This window comes from Globicephala melas, chromosome 1 (genome assembly GCF_963455315.2).
Source record: "Globicephala melas chromosome 1, mGloMel1.2, whole genome shotgun sequence".
Lineage (NCBI taxonomy): Eukaryota > Metazoa > Chordata > Mammalia > Artiodactyla > Delphinidae > Globicephala > Globicephala melas.
This window is the reverse complement of record NC_083314.1, coordinates 81,460,274-81,484,391: the sequence shown is the minus strand read 5'-3', so window position 1 is coordinate 81,484,391 and position 24,118 is coordinate 81,460,274. Positions and strand designations below refer to the sequence as shown.

Sequence of the window (24,118 nt, the reverse complement as noted above, 5' to 3'; positions counted from 1 at the left end):
TGTGCTAATTATGTCACATGCACTCATTATCTCATTTCATCCTCAAAATAATCCTATGAGGAAGGTACTATTAATATCCTCATTTACAAATGAAGAAATTGAAACTGAAAAAGGTTGAGTAATTTGTCCAAAATCACAGAGTAGCAGAGTCTGTAACTCAATGCCATGTCTGGCTCTAGAGACCAAGTATGTAAACACCACACTATATTGTGTCCCTGTAGTAGTACTCTACTCATAAAGTGAGTTCTGAGGATTAAATGCGATAATGCAGGAAAAGAGCATGCCTGGCACGTAGTTAGTGCTCTTATTCTTATTACATGTTATTACATATTACCAGCTAAAATTTGTGTAGCACTTTACTCTTTATAAAGCTCATTGACATAGTAGATCATTACTTCATGATATCATGTGAAGTATCATAAAACTGCGGCTCAGAAAGGTTAAAAGACTTGGCCAAGGTCATTTAGCTTATAAGCACACTGATATGGGAACTCGGCTCTTTTAATTCCAGAGCACAGAAATGTCACTGCCTTCTAATCATGGGGGGGGTATATTTTTATATAATTTATTAAAATTATGATTAGAAGAGGTGGCTCTTTCTAGATTGAGTTCTAAACCTTCCTGCCTCTAAACTGCTGCCTTATCTTAGGAAATCTTGAAACTTGTTTCTTGATTTTCTGCTTGATTCTCTCCTTTATGTCAGACAATTCACCTTTGAGAAATGTGGAGAGAAAAGCCTCTTTTTCCTGACTCCCACATTTTTCTCCCCACAGTTAAATGTATTGATAGATATCCTGTAGATATCTATTATGAATCATATACATATAGATAGATATCAAATTATGAATGGGCTGGGTTTTTTAGGGTGAATTTGTAAGTTGGGTGTTTGGAAAGCTGAGCATTTTTCCTTCATAAAAACCGTCTTTTAGATGGAACTTAAGCCCCACAATGACCCCAGAGGAACCTATCATACGTATGTGCCAGCTGCAGGGAAAGGGGGGGAAAGGGGCGGAAAGGGGTGTGGAGGGAGATAAAGCAAAGGCCTTCTCCCTGCTTTAACTCCAGGCTTGCCCCAGAAGTAATTTTGAAACAGACTATTTGCTTTTAGTATTTCCTCTCTTTCTCATAGTTTATGCCATCTTTTAGTGCCCCTTTATCTTCTCTTGCTCTGAGCAACCTCCAGATCAGGCCTTCCTTACACCAAGGAGTCCTCTAAATTCTAAAACTACCTACCTGCTCCTCCCCTGGTCTTTCCACTTCACCCTCCAATCTAAATGACTGTTGGATACGAACTAGGTGTTTGGAGGAAAGCAGACTAATGAAATAATTCACACTGAAGTATAAGACGCTGATTTTCCTTATTCCCTCTAGAGTTTTGCTTTTTAAAAAGATTATTAATTTTAGACTCACAGACATAGAGATCAGACTTGCGGTTGCCAAGGGGAGGGGTGGAGGGAGAGGAATGAACTGGGAATTTGGGGTGGGTAGATGCAAACTATTACATTTAGAATGGATAAACAACAAGGTCTTACAGTATAGCACAGGGAACTATATCCAATCTCCTGGGATAAACCATAATGGAAAAGAATATTAAAAGAAGAACGTATATCTGGATAAAATCGAGTCACTCTGCTGTACAGCAGAGATCGGAACAACACTGTAAATCAACTATACTTCAATTAAAAAGATTATTAGTTTTGCATGTACATTTGTAGTTGGTGGAAATTCTAGCAATGAAACAAAACAAAGTGAAAATAGCTACTATGTAGAAGGTATTTTGGAAGGGATGCGCCATTATGTGGGGAGACCAGCCCAACAGGGGTCTTTCTTGTCCTATCCTTTTATGCCACCAACCTCTCCAGTACACATATGCACACATGCACACAAACACACATCTCATCAGCTACCTTGGCTGCTAATCTTTTCCTCATCAACTGGACAATTATTAGAATGATGGCATTTCAGCGCTGGAGAGAGTTCTAGAGCTAATGTCATTAGCTCATTTTATAATTGAGGAAACAAAGCTCAGGGACAAGGGCTTGGTGAGTGGTAGAATTGGCACGAGGTCTTCTGCCCAAGAATCTAGGGTAATTTCTTCTACACTCCATGCTTAACATTCAGAAGTCTTGCAGAATAAACTTAGAAACACTCATGATTGACCTTGTTCACTTATCCACTTGGATTCTCTTTTCTCTCTTTAGAGGTGGCAGGTAGAAGCCATCACTGCTGGGGGCAAGACAGTCTGACCTGCTCTTCCTACCAACATGTCTGACCCAGAGGCTGGAGATTCTCTGTCCTCTGCCAGGTGGGACTGTGGAGGAATTAGAAAACTGGGGCTGTTTGGGGGCCCTGGTACATGCTTTCTTCTTCATTAGCTACTCATGGAGAACATGTGAAAATATGAAGATTATTATTGCCTCTCTCCTCTTTCTCTCACTGAGCACTTAGATTTTCACTCTAATAATTGGAACTACTCTTTTCACTCCCTCAGCAGTACAGCAGAGTGGGGGAGAGCACAGTCTCTGGGGAGGCAGGCTGCCTGGGACCATAGCTCAGCTAGCACTTCCTGACTGAGTGAACGTAGCATGTTACTGAACCTCTGTGCCTCAGCTTCTTCTTCTGGAAAATGGGAGCAATAATAGTTTATACTTTATGGGGTTGTTTAATATAGATACGTGCTTAATACATGTTAGCTCTGGTCATCATCATCATTACCATCAACACCTTGTGGGTGTTCTTAGTTTGCTTTGTAAATTTTTTTAAGGAAGGAAAGCCTTTCTGGTCTTAGCTGCCTTTCTCCATTGCCTGGCAATCTGTAAATCATACAGTCATTAAAGGTCAAGTTGACCCTTTATGCAATTCTTGACTAGGAGGCCTCATTGTATATAGTGAGTCACCACCACTTGGAAGTGGACGGTGAATCAGTAGCCCATTAAGGAGAGGTCAGAAGGTCCCCTGGCTCAACGTGAGAGGATCCAAACCTAGCCATGGGGTGCAGAAAGAAACCGTGCACTTACATGGCTGAGTGGACTTGGGGTGCCCTGGAGAACCTGTGCTACTCAGGTCAGAGGACATAAAATGGTGGGTAAATGCTGGAGCGTTAGAATCACACAGACCTGAGGCTGATTTCAGCTCCATCTTTACCTTGCTGTGGGACCTCAGGCAAGTTATTTAACCTCTCTGTGCCTCATTTTTTATCATCTGTAGATAGAGGTGATCTTAATAGAAATGACTTCATGGTAAAAAATGCTTGGAAAATGCTGAGAATCAAGTAAATACTCAATCAAAAGGAACTATTTTCATTATCATCACCATTATTATCATGAATATGGGTCGGAACAGACAGTTCTAGGGATCAGCCATAATGGAGAAGCAAACTAAGGGGAAAAGGTAGCAGGAACAAGGATGTGTCTGATGCGGTGACTTTTAGGTAGTGACGAGCCACTTAGCTAGCGTTAAATGTAAAAAGTCATAATTTATTCTTTATTGTACCCCAACGAAGGAATGAGTGTTGTGTGTTCACATAATTTGCATTTTGTAGAGGAAGAGTCAGAGGACTAGGATATAAATAACCTTCCTGCAAAACACAGATCTGGTAGCTCCAGTTAGGAGCTGAGCTTCCATTCAGGTCTTGCTTGTAGAAGGGTAACCATCCCGGCCCAGGCAAAGAAGACCTTGTCGGGTTTATAACTCCACAACTGGCTAAAAATATGAATGTCACGTAATCATCCCGTCCTTCTTCTTGATCTCGACTGGCCCTCCTGACTTCATGCCATCTGCAAATTTGCGCATCCTTTGTGCTCCTTTTTGCTCACGTTTTATGCCTTCTTTTGCCATCTCATTTACTCCGCATGTTTCAATCTCTGGGCTTCCATTTTTCTTCTTCGTTTTTAATGCGGTGGTTTTTCTCCTCCTCTCTTTCTCTTCCCTCCTTTACACCCCCACCTTCCTCCTCCCTCCACACCAATCAAATTCCTGCTTGCTTCTTGCCATGTTCATTATCCTACCTCATTCCCCCCTCATTCCTCGAAAACAGCTCACAGAGACTCACCCTTCCCCCCTCCAACTCTCAGTGCCCACCCTCCATAAATTCCAGCAGCTTGGCAATCAGTAACTTTAGCATCACACTTCACAGCTCCCAGAGTTTATACTACTTGTTACTACTCTCCTTGCTACCGCTCTCTAGGGTTTCTGCTAAAAAAAAAAAAATTATTTTTAATTCCACTTAAAAATATCTTGGGTACAAGTTGAACCCACAGTTAAGTTTACTCACACATTTACCACATTTCCTGGTTTTATTTTAACTAGTAGCTCAGTTCTAGACTCCATTATGCAGTGAAGAAAGACTAGATCCTTAGGGAACACATTTTTTTTTCTACTGTGAAGAAGAAAACCACCTAAACATTCAACAGAAACCCCAGCCCTGGGTCCACCCACTCTCTTATCTCCCCACTCCCCCAAGCTGCAGCTGACGGGACAAGGCTTTTTCCTTTGTGGAGTCATTGATTTCACTCTTCCTGGAGCTCAGACTGCCTCCCAGTGTGTGTCTGTGTGCACACGTGAGTGGCCACTGCTGTTTTTGCAGAGGGCTCACCTCTCTTCTGCCATTTTACCAGGACACAGGAGGCTGCTCTCCCGCTCTCCCTCTCCCTCTCGTTTTCTCTCCCTGCCCCCAACTCAGCCTCGGCTTTTTCCTGTCTCTTAACTCCACCAGTGCAGCAGCAACTAGCTGAGCTGCTTGCGTGAGAGAGAGAGAGAGAGAGAGAGAGAGAGAGAGAGAGTGTGTGTGTGTGTGTGTGTGTGTGTGTGTGTGTGTGTCTGCGTGCGCAGCTAGGCCAAGCCTGCGAGCCTGCCTGTCACTGGAGAGTTTTAGTTTGCATTCAGAAGAAAGGAGGAGGGGAGACGGTGGGGGGGGGGGGAGGAAAAGGTGGAGGGGGGAGGAGGGGGGCGCGGAGAAGGGAGGGAGAATGTCTTGTTTGTGGCTTGTCAGCAATTGCTTGAGACAAGCTTCCATGTGTGAAAGCTACTTGGCATGAATGCCTGGGCCGTACCAAGTGTCACCGCAGCAAGAGGGGGAGTCAGAAGAAAAACAGATCAGACCAGAGCAGACAATAGGCCCCTAAAGTGTTCCCCCTAAGTTGCTTTGATGTTGTCCTAGTGTCTTGATACCAGGAGGCCAGGGATTGCAGGAAAAGGGTCTTTTTTGTCTTCATTCACTTTCCCCCCTCAGTTTCAGAAATGATTCTCCAGAATTTCTCCTCATAAAAAAGGTAAGAGCCCTAACAATTCCTTCTTCTGTGGCAGGCTGGTTCGCCCGTGCCTGGAAGTCGGGGTCTCATTTCTGCGCTGCTCAGGACGAGCGCTGGGGTCCTGCAATTGGAGCTCTGGCCTTGCCCCTGGAAGTCTTTGCAGGCGCTCAGAGCTGGGGATGGCCCCTCTTTCTAGGGAACCCCAGTAACACGATCTGTGCCTCTGGGTTGTTGGGGGAGAAGGGGTGGATGGAGAGGGATGGGAGGAGGGTGTGAGGGTGGAGGGTGTGAGGGGGGAAAAAAAGAGAGAGAGAGCAGCCTGAAAGAGAGCGAGAGAAGGGCAGAGCCCTCGTTCGGAGCAGCCCCAGCCCGGAGCCCAAGGAGGCCTCCTTGCAAGCTTGAGCTGTGCCTTCTCAGGCTGAGCAAGGGCCGTCTGACGCTCTGCCGAGTGCCTGCAGAGATTGCACAGAGCTTTGTGTGTGCGAGTGTGCCTGTGTGCGTGTGCGTGTGTGGACTTCCCACACCCTGCCCTGGCGTGGCTCGTCGTGAAGGGGAGGTACCCCAATCCTTACCACCCGAGCCCAGACGCTCCGAGGAAGAGCGGCATGGCAGGCTAGGAGGGAGGGCGAGAGAACTCTGCCGCCAAACGATCCAGAAACTTTTCCCGTCTCAGGGATTTCTCTGGTGGTAGGGACCGTGAAGCAGTTGTGGGCTGCCCCGTGCCTCAGTTTCCCCGGCTGTAAAATCCAGAGAGCCGACCGGGGATGCTGCATGCCTCCCTGGGATTTGGTAAAACGGAACACATACCATTCTGTCTCAAACGCGTGGAGAAAGCTTCGAGCTAGAAATGCTGTGAATCACAAAGTAGAAGTGTTATCATTGTTCTTGATCATCATCATCACGATAATAAAACCATCATTAAGACACCCTGAGACAAATAGACCGGGGAACACAGATCAAGTGTCTGAGCATTTCTAAGGAAACAAAAAGCCTTTTTCCACCTGTTGGCTTCTGTCCTTTTCTCTTGTGTCTTTTCGTTAGATTTATTGGCCGATTTGTACAGAGAATGGGGTGGGAGGGGTTGGGTTTTCCCCTTTCCTCCTCCTTGGTACATATTTTTTTAAAAAAGAAGGTCAATGTAAGATGCTTGAGACAGAAAATACGCCTCCCGTTATAGGAGTTTATTCAAGACCTTGTGTTTTCTGGCGCTGGCAGGGCGTGCAGGCACATCTATAAACTCTACCTTGGAGGTTAAAGATTTTTATTTTGGCTTTTAGAGATTAAACAAGGTTTATTTACAATTGCTGTTTATCAGAGAGTAAATATCTTACTGTGTGTGTGAGGGTAAGAATGAGAAGGCTATTTACTCGCTGATGGTTTTGTGGATAAAACCTTAGCTTTTTAAAGTGACATCTTGAGAGATGCGAGTAAAGGACTAAAATCGGTGCCTCATAGTCAGATAAAAAATTTTTTTGAGAAAAAAAGAGGTCTGCTTATTTTCTTGAACGGTGGGTTTCCCTTCCTCTGTTCTTATAACAGTGATTGTTTCAAGGCTCTCAGTTGTAGCTGTCTTTGAATTCTCTGAAGGAATTTTGCTTTCTTACCTAATTCTAGGTTTTCTGTGACTCTGCCACTTGTCCAAAAAAAAAAAAAAAAATCGGTAAAAGTCTGGGAGGCTGTGCTTCCTTCCATTCTAACTGCAAATGTTTATCAGACTGACTCCCTGTGATAGCTAGAGATTGAAGCAAAGCACCAGCCCTGGTTGAGAGTATTTATGCTCTTCCCATTGAGGCCTAGAGAACCTGACTTCTGGGTGTGGGAAAGGATGAAGGGAAGGTATCAACTGGCTGGGATCTGGCAAGAAGCCACCCCTACCCCCCAATATGTTTCATTGAACTAGAACGGAACTTCATAGTTTAGAAATTAATTGTTTTCTACTTTGTAAGCAGAAGGTCTTACCATGGTTTGTCTCTGGCAAGATTTCAGGGTCCAGATATCTTCCTAAATGGTTAGAATTTCAGAACTGCAAGGGAAAAGAAAGGTTATTCCTCAAGTTTTAAATGAGGACACTAAAGCCCAGCAACGATCTGAGGGGGCTCAATGCAGCTGTGGTTGCATCTGGATCACACCCTGGGGTTCAGAGTGCCCTGCGTGTCAGTCGTTATGCCAGCCACCCTTACCTGGCCTCCGCAGTTGACTTTGCCTACCCCAGCATTGGGCCAGCCAAAGAGAGGCGCCTTTTGGAGTTCTTTTTGCTGTGCTCTGTTATAACAGCACGCTCAGCCCTGCTCAAGGCACAAACGTGGCAAACATGTGTCACAACATGAATTTGCATGAATTCATTCGTGCATTCACTTGTTTATTCAACTAGTATTTTAGGAGCACTTACTATGTATCAGGCACCTTGCTGAGCACTGAGGATGTAGGAAAGAACAAGGCAGATGCACCCTTGCTCTCAGGGAGCTTGCAGTCTTGGTGGTAGAATCAACGTTAACTGCATAAACAAATTAGTAATTAAAAGATTGATAATATACATTGAACAGCATGCAGATACGATAATGCAGGGCATAAAGTTGTATAAGTCATTGACCTGAAGTTTGTAACTAGGCATAAGCTAACTGTCTTTTTGCCTTTGTGGTCGAGCACTTCTTGCCCTGGCCAACTTGCATTCCACTGGTGGCATTCCTACTCACACGGAGTCCAGTGTTTCCAAAGACAGCAGAAAATTCCCTCTCTCTCTTTCCCGCCACCCTCCTCTGCACAATACAACAGAGACACAAATAATGTCTGCTAACCCTTTTACACTTGTACTATTAAACAAGTTCACGCTCATTGTGAGCCAGCCTATATAACTGTCATTATCTGGGTGATTCACGTTAGCTATAGCCTCTGAGCACTGTTAAACCAGATGCGCATGGGCGGGGGACATGTGGTTAGTGAGGCTCTTGTCTCACTGTACTTGTTCCATAGTTCTTCCAGTTGATACTAAACACTTAGCTGCAGGCCACTCCTCCGTTATCACTGTCATCTTGGAATTGCAAAGATAGTAGTGTAATGAAATGGCTTTGCCCATCCCTACCAACAAGGACACGTATCTATAAAGGGAGAACATTTTTAAAATCTCTTCCATGGGTCGCCTTTTGGTTGGGTTATTAAAATCCTACTGGTTTTATGAGGTCAAAGGTAGGAGCACCCCGACACCCCACTTACGTTCTTGTTTGGAGAGAATATTTGATTGAAATGCCAGTCATTTCCTTGCACGCAGATTTGTGTTAACGCTTGTATCACTATTTTCTACGTCGCGTCTTTCTCAGTACTCAGAGGTGTTGTCTTCAATGTTGTCAATCCATCTTTTTTTATCTTAATTTCGTAGTTTAAAAGGAGGACAGATATGCCCCCCACCCCCACATAAATCATAGGTCTGGCGCCTATACTTTGAGACTCCACACAGGTTGTGTGGTCAAGTCATGTGAAAAAGAGTCATTTCTATGCACCCAACATTGTTACTCAGTGAGGTTGCTGACCCACATTGTCGCAACCGCCCTATGCGGCGCTTGGGTAGTCGCCTGCATTTGGCACCTGTGGCCACTGCCTTCTCCTGTGAGCTGTATGACTTCATCTGCATGTATTTGATCACTTCCGAGACACTCCCCCCAACCCCCCTTGTTACTCACTGGGGAGCTGCCTTTGGGGGAGGCGCTCCAGTTGCCTTGGAAGAGTAATCCAAAGAGAGGGGTAATCTGAGTGGGGAGTTAAGAAGTGAAGAAAACAAGAATCTGGTTGGGGAAAAGATTGAAGAGAACTGGGGAGCCAGGCAGCAGTGATCCCAGTCATCCTTAACTCTGGGGGAATAAGAATGAAGACTGTGATGATATTTTAAAAGGTACAGTGTGTGGATACTTGTATAAATAAAAGTGCTAGAGCCTCTAGTCCTACTGAAGTTAAAACCAGTACAACATGGAAGACGGTACCAAAACTCCTTGGTTACAAGCATTGCTTTTGCATGTAGTTTTACTGAAGGAAATTTTGTGGCCCCACCTACTCCCAAAGAGACATACATATAAGATGTAAAATGGAAATTTTCTACATTTCCTTTAAGTCTTGACATGGTAATCCACTTTAAAATGATATCTGCGTAGTCCTTTCTTGTAATTAAATAATATCGTTTAGTTAATTATATTGTTATCCTTCTGTTATATTTGAGTAAGGTTATGTGTCTCATCCAAGGACTCACAAGAACATAGGGGCAAGATGGCCAACTGCTTAAATCTCCCCATTTAGGTTAAATCTCTTCAAGAGTTGAGAAGCAAAGGGGTGAGGCAGTCAGCAAATCACCATGATATTCAGGTCAAAAGTACTATGTTGACATGGCATTAAAATAATGGCTTTAGTTTGGGCCCCCTTTTTAAAGACTAAGATTTAGAATGTTGATCAGAATAGAGGGATCCCCAATTCTTATTGAATAATTACATGTTTTTTTACAAAGTACATTGGACCAGTTTCTGGTTTGGGATTTGCCAATCTATGACCTAGGACTGACTCCCCGTTCTTCTTCTCCGGACCTCTTTTAGAATGAACGAGTTGGACTAAATCCTCTCTGTTTCCTTCCATCTGCATTATTGAGTATTTCTCTGATTCTATGCATAGGATCTTCCATGAATCTGGTCTTTTGGTCCCCTTACACAAGGCCCAGTTCAAGAACTATGGTTACCAAAGGGGAAATGTGACTTTTGTGGATATATGGGATTAATTCCTCTACACCCAAACTATGTTGACATTTTGAAGTGAAAAGCACAATAGGAAAAAGTGGGATTTTAACTTATGGATTTTAAGGGAATTTGCCAGTCAGCATGTAGGCACATGTGCAAGGAGACTTAAGAACCATTTTCAAAAGAATCGACGATTTTGAATGCATGTCTTCCTGTATAATAAGTATGAATTTAAAATGGACGGGCACTGGGTACATCTCTTAGCTTCACCATTCTCACAGCTTTTTCACAGAAATTGTGCTGTTCCTTTTTGCATTATGCTTACATGCTGTTTTGAGGATGCAAGGGACCAGTTTAAGCAATTATAGTGTTTATGATACATGCTGTATGTTTAATGTTATGCTTTTGGGGATGACAGGACTGTTGATGATCTTTATGATATGCAACTCCTGAAGGATATTGCTGAAGACTTGCTGATATGATGATAAATAAATAAATAAATGTATGTGTGCATATATATATATATATATATATATATATATATATATGATGCCTTTAGGATGTGAGTAATAAATCGCTTCTGAAATGTGGCCAAGAGTGGGACAAAGAGGGTTGAGAGTGAATGACATTTTTATTAAGCATGTTTTCTATGCGTAATTCCAAGCACTATTCATTTGAAATTGGCTAAAGCTTTGAAAAGATATAATTTAAAAATTTTACATGGTAGCTTTTAATGCAATTTTTAAAACCCCAGAGTAAGTTCTTCTGCCATGTTTTAGAAATATCATCTTCCTTACAGCAAGGGGGACCAGTTCAAGGCTGCTTTGACGATTAGTAAATCACTGACTCTCTTTGAATTGGTCTTATTTCTGTCTGGAAAAAAATAGTATATAATATATAATTACTTTCTAACTAGGGAAGGGAATTTTGAAAACCACATATAATAATTTTTTCACTTATATTGTTCTTTTATTCTTGATTGCCTAAAATTTCTGACATTGGATATCTTGCTTAACCTTACATAACAATCCTTGGAAGGAGATACAGAAGAGAAAGATATTATTGACTTTAAAGATGGGAAACAGGAATAGGTTTGTGAAATAGTATACCGGCACGCTTTTTAGAATGTAAGAATATACTCTCTAGAAATATGTGTAATGTTTGGTTATTGATAAATGATAAACTATGATGGAAAATAATACTGTACATATTATTGCTGTCAATCTAATTTTTAGTGATATAAATAATTATCAAAAGCATTTTTATGCTATTCACTTAAAGATTCAGCATGCCTCTAATCTAAAGCTCTGGAGAACTGAAATGATTTCCATGAAAACCAGAATCACTCTTTTTCTTGAAAAATAAATTCACAAACTCAAAATTAACAGTAATGGTGGTTGAAAGAAGCCAAGCCATCATTTGTTCAGAAGAGAAACTTGTGAATCTTGAGGTAGCTTTATCTTGCCTAATACTAGATATATTGGACTCTCTATAACCCTTGGGGCTTGTGTAGTTAGTATATGTTTGAGGAGGAAAATTTCACTGAGGGTCTGTGGACAAGGGACTTTTTGAATGCAGGTCAAGGGCACACTTGCTCTGAGGAGTGGTGATTTATTGTACAGAAATCCATGATATACTGGGCTGTTTAAGGCAACCATACTCTAAAGAATGCAGGATTTTAGCTCTTGTGCCGGTGCCCAGGCACCTCTGCCTGCAACATTCTTCTGCCTTGTCTTTTCCAAGCCAACTCCCGCTACTCCTTTAAAACTGATCCTGGGCATTTCTTCTGGAAAGCTCCTTAGACCCAAACCACCCTACCTCTGCTCCACTGTTCCTGGGCTGGGCATTCCCTTATGTGGCCCTTATCACGCTGCACTGGAATCGTCTGGCTCCCACTCTGGTCTGTAGCCCCATCGAGGATTGGGGCTGTCTTTGGCTTTTGTACCCCTAATGCCTAGCATCGGGTGAAACAGAGCAGGTGATCAATAAATGTTGTTGAATGAATAAACAGTTTATATTGAAATATAGCTTCTTAATAAATTTAACTAAATACAGAAAGAATGACAGGTAAAAATCTTAAATTATACAATCTTATGTCCCACATTTTCAAAAACGGAAACTTCTTATATTAGGGTATTCATTCTTCTCCCCCCTTGCAAAGAATAAGTTACACATTCATAACGAAGTATTTTTATACCCTTGAATCCCCTTTTTCTTATGTCCAGTTTTTCTCCCCTACAGCTTATTTGTCATGTTTCCCATTCTTGGATTTGTGCTTCCCTTACCTAAGAGTTTATTATTTTTTTCAAAGAATCAGGTGATAAATGAGTTGGTGAAATTTGTTTTGATATTTAGGTAGTAGCTGAAGAGAACTTTCTTCTATCTCAGAACAGGGAAAATATAGAGATATTTGGGGAAGTCGGGACAATCAGGATAGTAAGGTGAGTGACTGACTTCCAGGAATCCGCAATTGTGACCCATCTGAAACAAAGAAGGGGAACAGTACAACTTAACTTTCATCTTCTAAAAAAGGTTTTAAGTGCTGAACCCTCTAGAAAAGACATTCTGGTTGCAAAGAACTGACTCACTGAAATTTCCTCAAGAAAAGGGGCGTTCATTGTGAGCATGCTCACAGATGGAACCTGGAATCAGAATTAGAAACCTTTCAGCTACTGAAGCAGCTCTAGGGACAACTTTCTGTCTTCTATCCATCCCGTCCTCTCACTGTGTGTCTGCTTTACTTGGGCTCCTTTTGCTACCTGCTGGTTTGGTCTTCTAGCTTTATTCTGAGTAACTGCTCTCAATCTCATAGCTTTTGCTTACACGGAATTGTTGCTTCTTTGACTTGCCAAGATCCCCCCATGTCCAAAACCCTACCATCTCTACCCTACTTCCTTCCTGGCTTCTTCCTCATAGCTTCTGTCCTTATATTCTTTCATTTGTAGTATTCCCTGTTAATTGCTTCATTCTCTCAGAATTCCCTAATTCAGATTCCCAAGAAAGAATCCAACTCATCTTTCCATTGCCCTTCCTTACAGGACTTTAACCAGCCTGTGGTTGGAGTTGCCCAAGGGTCAGAACTACACCTCTAGTCTAGGATGTTACAGCAAAGGGAGGTAGGTGGGAACGGGGGATTGTTGTTCGGTACAAAACTGGATTGCCTTTTAGTAGGAGCTATGGAAGGGCCATCTTCCCTTCCATGTAGCTGGCAACAAATTTACTTGACATGTCTATTATGAGCCCATTATGGAAGTCTAAGAAATTAAGGATAACCAGACTGTTAAAAATTAAAATGTTTCATGGGTGATGATTATTATAACTGAGATGAGACTGTGGGAACAAATAGCAAATTTATAACCAGGAAAGAAATTGAGAGAGGGAAGTGTATTAGAGTTACTTCTTAATGAGTGACATCATTTCATATATTTATTGAAAACGAAAGTAGGTGAATAGTGAAAGGGAGACTATATTGGTATGGATCCCAGAGGCTAGTTTAAAAAGTAAGCATCAGGACTTCCCTGGCAGTCCAGTGGTTAGGACTCCGTGCTTCCACTGCAGGGGGCACAGTTTCCATCCCTGGTCCAGGAACCAAGATCCCGCATCCCACATGCTGCAAGCCATGGAAAAAAAAAAAAGCAAGCATCATCCTGGAATTGGGGGCTAGAGGACAAATAGGAATACTAAGGTTAAGGAGTTTCTGCCTATATTCTCTTCCTGTATTTTCTTCCTCTACTTCTCTGCTCTGTACTTGATTCCTCTTATCTTTAGCTTCTTCTGGAATAATCTGTCATCAACTAGTGATGGGACCTTGGGCTGGTTATTTATTCTCTCTGAAACTCAATTTACTCATCTGTAAAATAGGGCTAATGATTATTATTTCAATAGCTTATTATATGAATTAAATTAGATGGCATAATATATTTAAAGTGACTGGTACATATTACCTAGAATGTAATAGGTGCTCAGTCAATTGTAGCAATTATTCTAGCACATAGGAAGGAAGGAAACATTGACTAAACAATGTGCTGGACAAAATTTTGCTTGTCATATCATTTATTCCTTATAGCAGTCCTGCAGGTCTTGTATTATTGTTTCTATTTTTTATTGAGGTACATGTACAGTATTATATAAGTTTCAGGTGTTATTTCTACTTTATGAATGAGGATACAATAATAATACTTAATGGAGTACTTGCTATGTGTAAAGCACTGAGCTTTACACGTGTTGTCATACTTAAACCAAGATAGGTGCTATTCATGTCTTCATCTCATAGTAGAGGAAACTAAGGTCTAGAGAGTTTAACTTGCCCAAAGTCGTACAACTAGTAAGTGACAACCAGAGCTTGTGTGTAAGTCTATCTGAACTTAGGTCAGTCTGACTCTAAAGTTTTCTAAAATCACAGAGTTGATGAATGTGAGTGTGACTAAGTCAAGATTCAGGTCTGATTTAGGGCAATAATTCTGCAGTTCACTACCAGACAAACATGCTGATTGATGAAGAATAGCGGTAGCCATACACACACTTATGCTGCATCTGAATCTGAGTGCCGTGATTAGACAGCAAGGGCAAATTTTGGAAAGGGTTCAAAGGGAAAATTTTTTTAGTAATTAAAATATGTCAAAATAAGGTCTCTCAGACCTGGTGAAATGATTTAACAAACATGTGTTGAATGTCTATTGTGGGTCAGGCAGTGAAAAATAGGCTTGACACTGTGGAAATGCAAAATGCGGAAGGCCGAATCTCTCTCTTTAAGGTGCTTTCATTCTGGTGGAGGGAGATAGATGCTCACACAACAAATGATAAAGCATATAGCAATGGATCGAAGGACTGTGGAATCAAGAGAGAGAACATTAATTTGGTGGTGAAGGGAATGGTGGTGGAAGGAACTTGGGAAGGCTTCATGATGGAGTTGGCATTTGCAATGGTTTTGAGGGGACGAATATCAAAGTACTAGAAGGCTTCTATAGCTTCCTTTTTCTTCACGTCAAGGGTTTTATAAAGGGTGGTATAAAGTAGCTAACTACTGTGGTAATATATTGCCAGATGATAGAGTTTTCAAAGATTAGGCTCTTTGACTAAAAGTGGAGAAATATTTACTCTGATTAATCATAGAGAATAAACAACAAGGTCCTACTGTATAGCACAGGGAACTATATTCAGTATTTGTGATAAACCATAATAGAAAAGAATATGAAAAAGAATGTATCAATATATATATGTATAACTGAGTCACTTTGCTGTACAGCAGAAACACAACATTGTAAATCAACTAAACTTCAATTTAAAAATGTTTTAAAATTTTTAAAAATTAAAGGAAAAAATCATAGAAGCACATTGGCATTTTTCTCATCTATACTTATCTATATTTTTATTGAAGGAATCATAAAATGGAATCCTCTATTCTGTGCATCCTCAGTTGGGGATCTATAGTTGTCCAGCAAACCAGCAAGGGCCTGCAAATCCCTCCAATGGCCAAATGGTACACCAGTATCAGTTCTCAGCTGTATTGAGTGGTATTAAGTAGTACTAAGGTACCGGCAGATAGGTCATTTATCCATCTACACTTTGATTGGAGATTTTTCTCTGCAATTGGGACTTCCCAATTTTCCTTACATACAATACCAGGATTTCTGAAATTTTTTTGAGACATCCTAATTTAAAACATTCTGTCTTGTCTCCACAAGTATATTCATGATCGGTAGTCTGTGTGTTCTGATTGTTATTTCAGGTTGTTAATTAAATGGAGTTTCCACATCTTAATCCTGTTTATAGAGGCCAAGTAGACATCTTCTGCATACGTACCTTATCCACTTGCACTGAGAATGTCCATACTTGTCTTTACGCTGTGAGGTAGAAACCCAGCTAAGATCTATTGTTTTGATTTATTTTGGTTCTTTGCTCAAGTCCCCTTTTCCCAAGCTCTGTCAATGGACTATATGCTCATCTTTTTTTCAAGGCCTGGCTCAAATGTCACCTTCCTCACAAAGTCTTTCTCAATTCCTGGAGCCTGAGAAATCTCTCCAGCTCCATGGTGTCCATGTTACTTGTATTTTTCTTGGAATGATCATAATAGCTATACATATGTGTTCACTATCACAAATCCCTTAACAGATAATAAACAAGAGGACAGGGCCTTAGGTTTTATTCACCGATGTGTCCCTCAAAATACCCAATAGGGTCCCTGCCTTACAAGTGGTTGGTGCTCAGAGGTGTTTATTGAACTGAACTGAGTCAAATTCTTGGCTTCGTTGGATTGGCGTAGGGTATGGTTAACATTGATGTCCGAGCCCCAGTTCCCTTTTAGAAAAGAAATGTTGCTTTCAAAAAAAGTATCATCTTACTGATTTTAGAATGAAAGAAACCATGTAATATAAACAGTTATTGTAATTATTATTAATAAGCATCATTAAAATATCATGAACTGATAGGATTATTTCCTTCAGGCTTGGTAAACAAACTGGTCTTTTCCATCTCCAATATCTGTGATTCCTTGAAATTTTATGTAGACAAGTACACGCTAATGTACACTGGAAGGAACAATTGAAACAGCTCACACTCACTGATGGGCTCTGAATTACTCTACTTGTAAGTGCTCAGGAAAAAGATCTCGGATTCATTGTGGATTGCTCAATGGAGACATCTGCTTGCTGTGCAGCCGTAGTCAGAAGAATGAATGAGATATAATAGGCTGTATTAACTTTGAGAATGGGATAAAGAATAATGCAGAAAATAATATAGTGCACATAATTTGGCATTGACTATTTCTGTAATTACAATAAAACACTTTAATGATATACATTGATGTTATGATTTCACCTTAAAATCAGAATTCGGCATTGGGTCCTTTCATTTCAAAGAAAACAAAGCAGAAATACAAAGGATCCAGAGAAAAACAACAGACTGTCTGCAAGACATACAAGGGATTTGCCTGTAATGAGAAACTGAAAAGACAAGGACATTTTAATTTGGATAAAGGGGGGAAAATGACATTGTATAAATTTATTTAAAATTAATGAAAGTTTCAGAAAATTGCTAGAGCTAGCTTCTGATTATCCCTGGTAATGGAGGTCAGAGATAGGCAGGACAATTGAAATCCTTGATAATCTCCAACCCTCATTTTAGCTATTAGTTGCAGCATCCTGTCCTATGAAAAGTTTTAACAGATGAATAAATACAAGACATAGCAGCCCATGGTTTGTCAACTAAATGGCTCATGAGAAAGACAGTCTGGGGTGTTGGGAAGCACACAGAATTTGGAATAAGGTGAGCAGGGTTCTATTTTATCATTTCTGTTTATCATCTGTACAACCTTGAGTGATATGCTTAACTTCTATGAGACCCAGTTAGTTCTCTCATCTGTAAAATGAAGGATCTGTAAAATTACGGGTTTGTTGAAAGAACTAAATAAGCTAGTGGAAGTGGTTGGTGAGAGGTAATGTATGAATTTGAGAGCTGGTTGTCAAGTGCACCTGCCTTCCTACTTGTCTTGCCCATCTCAAGAGCAGACATCTCTCCCAGCACCTGGGGGCTTACACCACACCTTCCCTTCTCTTGAATCTTCTACTGCTTGTGCTGGTGGCAGGAGATTTTAGAAGAGGTATGCAACATTTCCATCATCTCCAGAAGCATCTGCAGCATGCCTATTCCCTTGCTCCCAGAAAGCCTTAAGATAATTTTGCATCTGTTTTTATTAATGCATGATTATTTAAAGGTCATCTCCGGTAATTTTCTCAATAGCCCTTTGAGGTGCATACTGCAATTATCCTCACCTTCCAGATGCAGATGCTGAAGCACAGACAGCTTGCTTAGAGACAGATACTAATGGCAGAATAAAGAATCAAACCTATGCTAACTTGCCTCTGGGTTGATTTTAAAAGTCTAAAAACAGACTCATGTGACAGTACCTTCCCTGGAAAGTGACTGGCTTTTCCTTATTCCCCTAGGAACTCCTACTCTATCCTCGGGCACACAGTTCAGTACTCACCTCCGTCATACAGCCCATCCTAAGCCCTCTCCTCCCTTGGAAGAAGTCATCTTGTCTACCTGCACACCCTGTATTAGAGCTCTTAACAGGCTATTATGTTAACAACAGTAGAAACCCTTATACCCTATTCAGTTAATAGTTGGTGACTTAGCTGAACAAGTTAGTTAAAGCAAGAATCATACAAAATGATGGAATCATTCCTTAAGCCTTTATTTCAACTTAAAACATCCCTCAAGTTTTTGATGTAGGGCCAAGGCCTGTCTTTTGAGTTTAGGGCTTCCCATTAGTGCTTTGCATCCTACTTCTCGTATAAGCCACACCTCGGAGGCTTTCACAATCATTTTGTCTCAGTTTCTTTAAAGTGGAGTGAGATCTTAAAGACATTTTGTGAGGCAATCCGATTTTTCCAGATTTAATGATTTTTTTTAAAAAAATAAATTTATTTATTTATTTTTGGCTGCGTTGGGTCTTCGTTGCTGTGCGCAGACTTCCTCTCGTCGCGGAGATCGGGGGCCACTCTTTGTTGCGGTGCACGGGCTTCTTATTGTGGTGACTTCTCTTTTGCGGTGGCTTCTCTTGTCGCGGAGCATGGGCTTTAGGCTTGCGGGCTTCAGTAGCTGTGGCTCGAAGGCTCTAGAACACAGGCTCAGTAGTTGTGGCGCACGGGCTTAGTTGCTCTGCGGCATATGGGATCTTCCCAGACCAGGGCTCGAACCCGTGTCTCCTGCATTGGCAGGCAGATTCTTAACTACTGCGCCACCAGGGAAGCCCTAGATTTAATGATGTTTTACAATTGGCTCTCCCACGCCTAAGTTGCCAGTACATTTTCAGTAATTCACCTTTATGTGCCTTTCCCAAACATTCAACTTGGATCTTATAGAAACAACTTATCTCTTTTGCACTCATATTTCATTACTTTGAGTAGCTTTAATTAAATTGTGTTATTACGATAATAGGAAGAACTAACATAAACAACTTTGGGAACAAACAGATTGGCTTCTGGTGAGCAGACAACTCCACAGGTGGGAGTAGCAGGGTGCAGGCCTGCTAGAGTAGCCACTACTGGCTGTGATCACTCAGCATGTCGCAGGCCTTGTCTTTACATTTGCAGAGGGAATGGAGACTGCAGATTAGTCAGTTAAGTGTCAACCACTTAAGAGAGCCCTGGCTCAGTATGGCTTCTGTTCCATGTCTGGCCTAGAAGATGAATACCTTGAAGGTCTAGCTTTTATCTTTCTGGTTAGTTCCAGAACCTAGCACAGTGGTGGGTGTATGGTGGGCCCTCAATAAACGTTGATAAACTAGCTAACTGACTATACCAACAAAAACAAAACTCAGCTTTGCCGCTGCACGTCTTCTGGTGAGGGTCCTGAGCACCAATCCACTGTGCAGAAGTTGGATTAGAGAGAAAGAGCAAATGAATCCCTAATATTGCTGTAAGATGAGATGATATATCACCATTAAGCAGTAAAATGGAAGGCAGCTATAAAGAAGTGAATTTTGTGTAATATGTAATTAACCCAGGTAACTCACTAACACAAAATAATAGTGAGACAATACACTTGATAACATCTTATAAAGGATTAGATAATATTCTTTTTTTTTTTTTTTTTTTTGCGGTACGCGGGCCTCTCACTGTTGTGGCCTCTCCCTTTGCGGAGCACAGGCTCCAGACGCGCAGGCTCAGCGGCCATGGCTCACGGGCCCAGCCGCTCCGCGGCATGTGGGATCTTCCCAGACTGGGGCACAAACCCGTGTCCCCTGCATCGGCAGGCGGACTCTCAACCACTGCGCCACCAGGGAAGCCCAGATAATATTCTTGTATGAGGAAAAATCCACATTTATAACCACAGTATTTGACTACAAAAACATCTCTGATGATTATGTTCTGGACCAGCGGGGTCAAGAAAAAATTTCCCTGACTGATGTATCCTTGCAGCATTGAGTTTATTATATGCTTCTTGTGACAAAGTAAAGCATCTTGAATTGAGCACCAGAAGAGGAAAGAAGTCAGAGCTGAAAGATATTAAACTTGATGGTAGGTTTTGCAGAAGCGGGTAGAGTGTTGGTGATGGCAGGGATATCCTCTTTCCTAAGATAAAGTGGGCAAAAACATTTAGCCTTACGCTCAAAGAATGTGTGAAACAAAATAAACTGAACAAGCACAGTTGGAAAAGTACAGAAAGTTTATATGACAAGGAAATGGGATGAGAAAGAGTGTATATGTACATATATAGTATATGTGTATGTGTGTAGAAATAACCCTCCATAGGATCTGGTGTAAACCTTCTCATTAATTTTTTAAAATTAATTTTTAATTAATCAATTTATTTTTGGCTGTGTTGGGTCTTTGTTGCTGCGCGTGGGCTTTCTTTAGTTGAGGCGAGCAGGGGCTACTCTTCATTTCGGTGCGTGGGCTTCTCATTTCAGTGGCTTCTCTTGTTGCGGAGCATGGGCTCTAGGCGCCCGGGCTTCAGTAGTTGTGGCACATGGGCTCAGTAGTCGTGGCTTGCGGGCTCTAGAGCACAGGCTCAGTAGTTGTGGTGCACGGGCTTAGTTGCTCTGTGGCATGTTGGATCTTCCCTGACCAGGGCTCAAACCCGTGTTCCCTGCATTGGCAGGCGGATTCTTAACCCCACTGTGCCACCAGGGAAGTCCCAATGTGTATTGTGTGTGTGTGTGTGTGTGTGTGTGTGTGTGTGTGTGTGTGTGTGTGTGTGTGTGTGTGTAGAGTAGAAATAAGCCTCCGTAGGATCTGGTGTGAACCTTCTCATTAATTTTCTGTATTGAGAATCTGTAGGCCAATTCCAATAATTAATTCTTGAGGCCCTCCCTGCTCCTCAAGAGGTTTTGAAGCAGTTGTCTAGAAAAAGAAGAATGGAATTAACACTGTATTGGGCACTCGTATGCCAGTTATTATGCTAAGTGTTTAATATATGTGAGCATATTCCTTTGAATATAAGTTGCAATTGATTTTTGTAAGATCCACATTACTTTTTGTGACACTGTGAAAGAAAAAAAAAAACTTCTCCCAATTAAACCATGGCGTACCATCAATGTTAAAATACATCTTGATTTCAGAACTATTGAACGTGAAAAATATGCATCTTAGAATCAGTGAGATGTGGTATCTCATTCAATCCTCCCAACAACCCTTAAATTAAGTATTAATATTGCCGGATGAAGAAAGTGAGGCTCAGAGAGGTCAAGTAATTTGCCTGAAGTGAAGTAGCAGATAAGTGTTAGAGCTGGAGTTTAACCCAAATTAGTCTGTCTCCAAATCCAGTGCCCTTTCCACAGTACTATGCCGCTGATGGAAATCAGTGCTTGCCCAGGACTCAGAGATTTTAGAAAATAAATAATAAAAACAATGTATTCTAGTAAAAACAGTTACTTTTGGACTTGTCTCCTCAAAACCTTTTCTCAGGGGAAAACTGAGAGACCCTGGAGTCAAAGAGAGCCATGGATTTCTCAGAGGAGAAGGACAATCTGAGTTCCTCTGGTTCAGTCTCTGTCTGGTGCTTGAACCCCGAAGATGACATTCCCCCAAGGAGCCCTGTGGCCTCTGAGAAGCACCAGCAGGGCAGGGCCACTTGGGCAGCTCAGTGCGCCTTTTGTGAGCTTTGCTTTCATCTACTCACTGGTCCTGGTTCTATGTGTGGAGACATCTAAAGTTAGCCTCACACTGTCTTAGCACCACGTGGCCCTTCCCGTATTTGCAAACAAGTATGAGGGCCCTTCCAAGACTTGTTTTCTCTAAGTTGAACAATCTGAGTTCCTTGTAGGACATGATATAGAAATCTCTCTGGCCGCTATTCTGATGTCTGTATCCCTTTTAAAGAGAGGCATTCAGAATTGATCATTTTGTTTCGTATGGAATAGAGAACTATCACCTCCCCTGCTTTAGGTACAATACTTCTCTTGGTACCACCTCTGAGTACATTTGATGTTTCCAGCACCTCATCACGGAAGTATAAACTTCTCCTTCCACAGACCCTTCTTCTTTACTCTCCTTCTCTCTTTTTTTTTTTTTTTAACACCTACTGCTATGTAGGCAACCTGGACTTTAAACTTTATTTTGTTAGAATTGACTTTCTAAGGATTTTTTACTTTGGGCTTTTGTTTTGTTGGGGTTTGTTTTTTGTTTTTGCATTTGACACTCATCTCTCCCAATTCTGTAACATCCACAAATGAGATTTTTTAAAAAAGGTTTCTCCGAGCATTAACAAAAGTATTGCTATACAAATCGAGCCAGACAGAGCCAAAGACAGAGCTGGTTGGGAGGTCGTAGGAAATCTTTTAGTTGTTCGGTACCAATCCACCAAATTCTTCTGTCATACCCTATATTCCTCTATCTTGTTTATAAGACTATCAGGGGCCTTACACATGCCATCCCATTTAACCTGGGCAAAACGTCCATGAACCAGATATTACTGTTCCCGTTTTACAGTTAGGCAAACTGAGCCTGAGACAGGTGAAAGAGCTTGCCCAGGATTGTTTGTTAGCAGAACCAGGATTTGCATCCATGTTTTCACGTCCCTTCTCCTCCACCCATGGATGTACCCCTTGCAAATGACTTTGCTGAAATCCAGAAATGGCATTTTTACTTCATATTCCTGAACTACAGGAATATACTTCCGACCTCAAGGAGCCAAACGTCATAAAAGAAGTGCACTCTCTTCCTCCTTCCCCCATCAAACCACAGCCAGCCAAGCGAGTGCATACCTCATTCCTCTCTAAGGATAGGTGGGACTCGCACCGTTTCCTTCCTGTTGATCTCTCTTAGACACAAAAACAGCGTCTGAAAGAAAAGATTCTTTCCTGGACCCTCTGGGCAATTGAACAGTAGTTGGTCCTGAAGGCCAGGAGCTAGGCCCAGAGAAAACCGAGATTTTAAGAAGCTGGTAAAAGCTAGCTACCTAAATTCTTGGTAATAAAGTCAATTTCCAGTCCTCAGCACATGATATGAGGACTTCGTATTTCAAAATAAATTACAGTTGTTAAGTTAAAAAAGAAAGGAAAAGAAAACAACAGAAGTGATGCACAGAAGATCCAGGCAACCAACCCTACTGCTCAAATCATGACTGGTATCCAGCTTGTTGGTAGGGAAGAAGGTGTGTGGGCACGGATGGGATTCATAAGGGGGCGCCACTCCAGCGTGAGGTGAGCCATACGCTGAGGAAGTGTTGACTGCCACGTTGCTCTCTCGCTGAGGGACAGATCTTTGGTGGATTCCTTAACCTTCCAGGAGGAGTCTTTTTAACCATTAAATAGTGATAAAAACAAGGCACCATGAGTTCATGGGAGCATCATGAGTCTCAGACATAATTAATAACAGGTGGTTTGCAACTAAACCATGCACTGGCAGTATGTATAAGTTAAATAACAATGGGGACATCTGATTATCCTCCTTCATAAAGAGAGTCAAGGTCTGTGCATGAAGCAAAAGATAGTGAATGAGGAAAGGTTGCCTTGTTGCTTCCCAAGCAAGCGTTGTGCCCATTTTCTACGTAAAGAGAAACCTTTGCTCGGTGAGGAAGTTCATTCGGTACTTTTCTTCCAGAGCAACGTCGCTGAAGATAAATGAACTCACCGACACAGCTGATTGAGGTAAACCCCAACACGCTAATTCAGTCTTTCTGGAATGCTAATATAGTAGAGTGAAGAATTAGGGAATTAGCTGAAACTTTTATCTTTTTTTCTAAAAAGGAACTACTCAACTCAAAATTAATTGCTAAGGGCAATGGTTCTACATTATTTCCCATAAACCGACCTTGGGGATTGAAGGGCTGTGGGTAGTGGGAGCCACAGACACAGAATCTGTGTCCTAGGGCACTGTTAACCCAGTACATGATTTTCAGGCAACTCCCAAGTGACTTTTTCTCACATCCATTCCATGTAAAACAATGGAAACCTATTTCCATGCTTATTTGTGTTTCCCAGGAGCCCTTAAATGCCATGGTGAAGATTAAAGGGCTAGGCCCTTCTTATTCCCTCTAATGATTATTCATAATTTTCTAAAATCATCTTACTGAACGATGCCACCTAAAGATGAATTTTAGGTTTAATTGTCTATTTGTTCATTCATTCATTCAATAAATATTTATCAAGTACCTCCTGTACACTATGTTCTCTGCTAGGGACTAACAAGCATAAAAAATGAATAGGATTCAGTC

At 41.5% G+C, this 24,118-nt stretch overlaps 1 protein-coding gene across 3 annotated transcripts in view; it reads left to right on the top strand.

The window, feature by feature from the left end:
- The first annotated feature begins 4,963 nt into the window (after positions 1–4,963).
- LOC132597444 (uncharacterized) overlaps positions 4,964–24,118 on the top strand; it is a 65,913-nt gene continuing 46,758 nt past the window's right edge. For 2 of the 3 annotated variants that reach the window (XM_060300376.1, XM_060300385.1), the window contains exon 1: positions 4,964–5,270. The gene's annotated coding sequence lies outside the window, so the exon portion shown is untranslated. Of the gene's footprint in view, positions 5,271–13,054; positions 13,075–24,118 lie in introns of those variants that run through there. The other variant, XM_060300387.1, reaches the window with a different exon arrangement.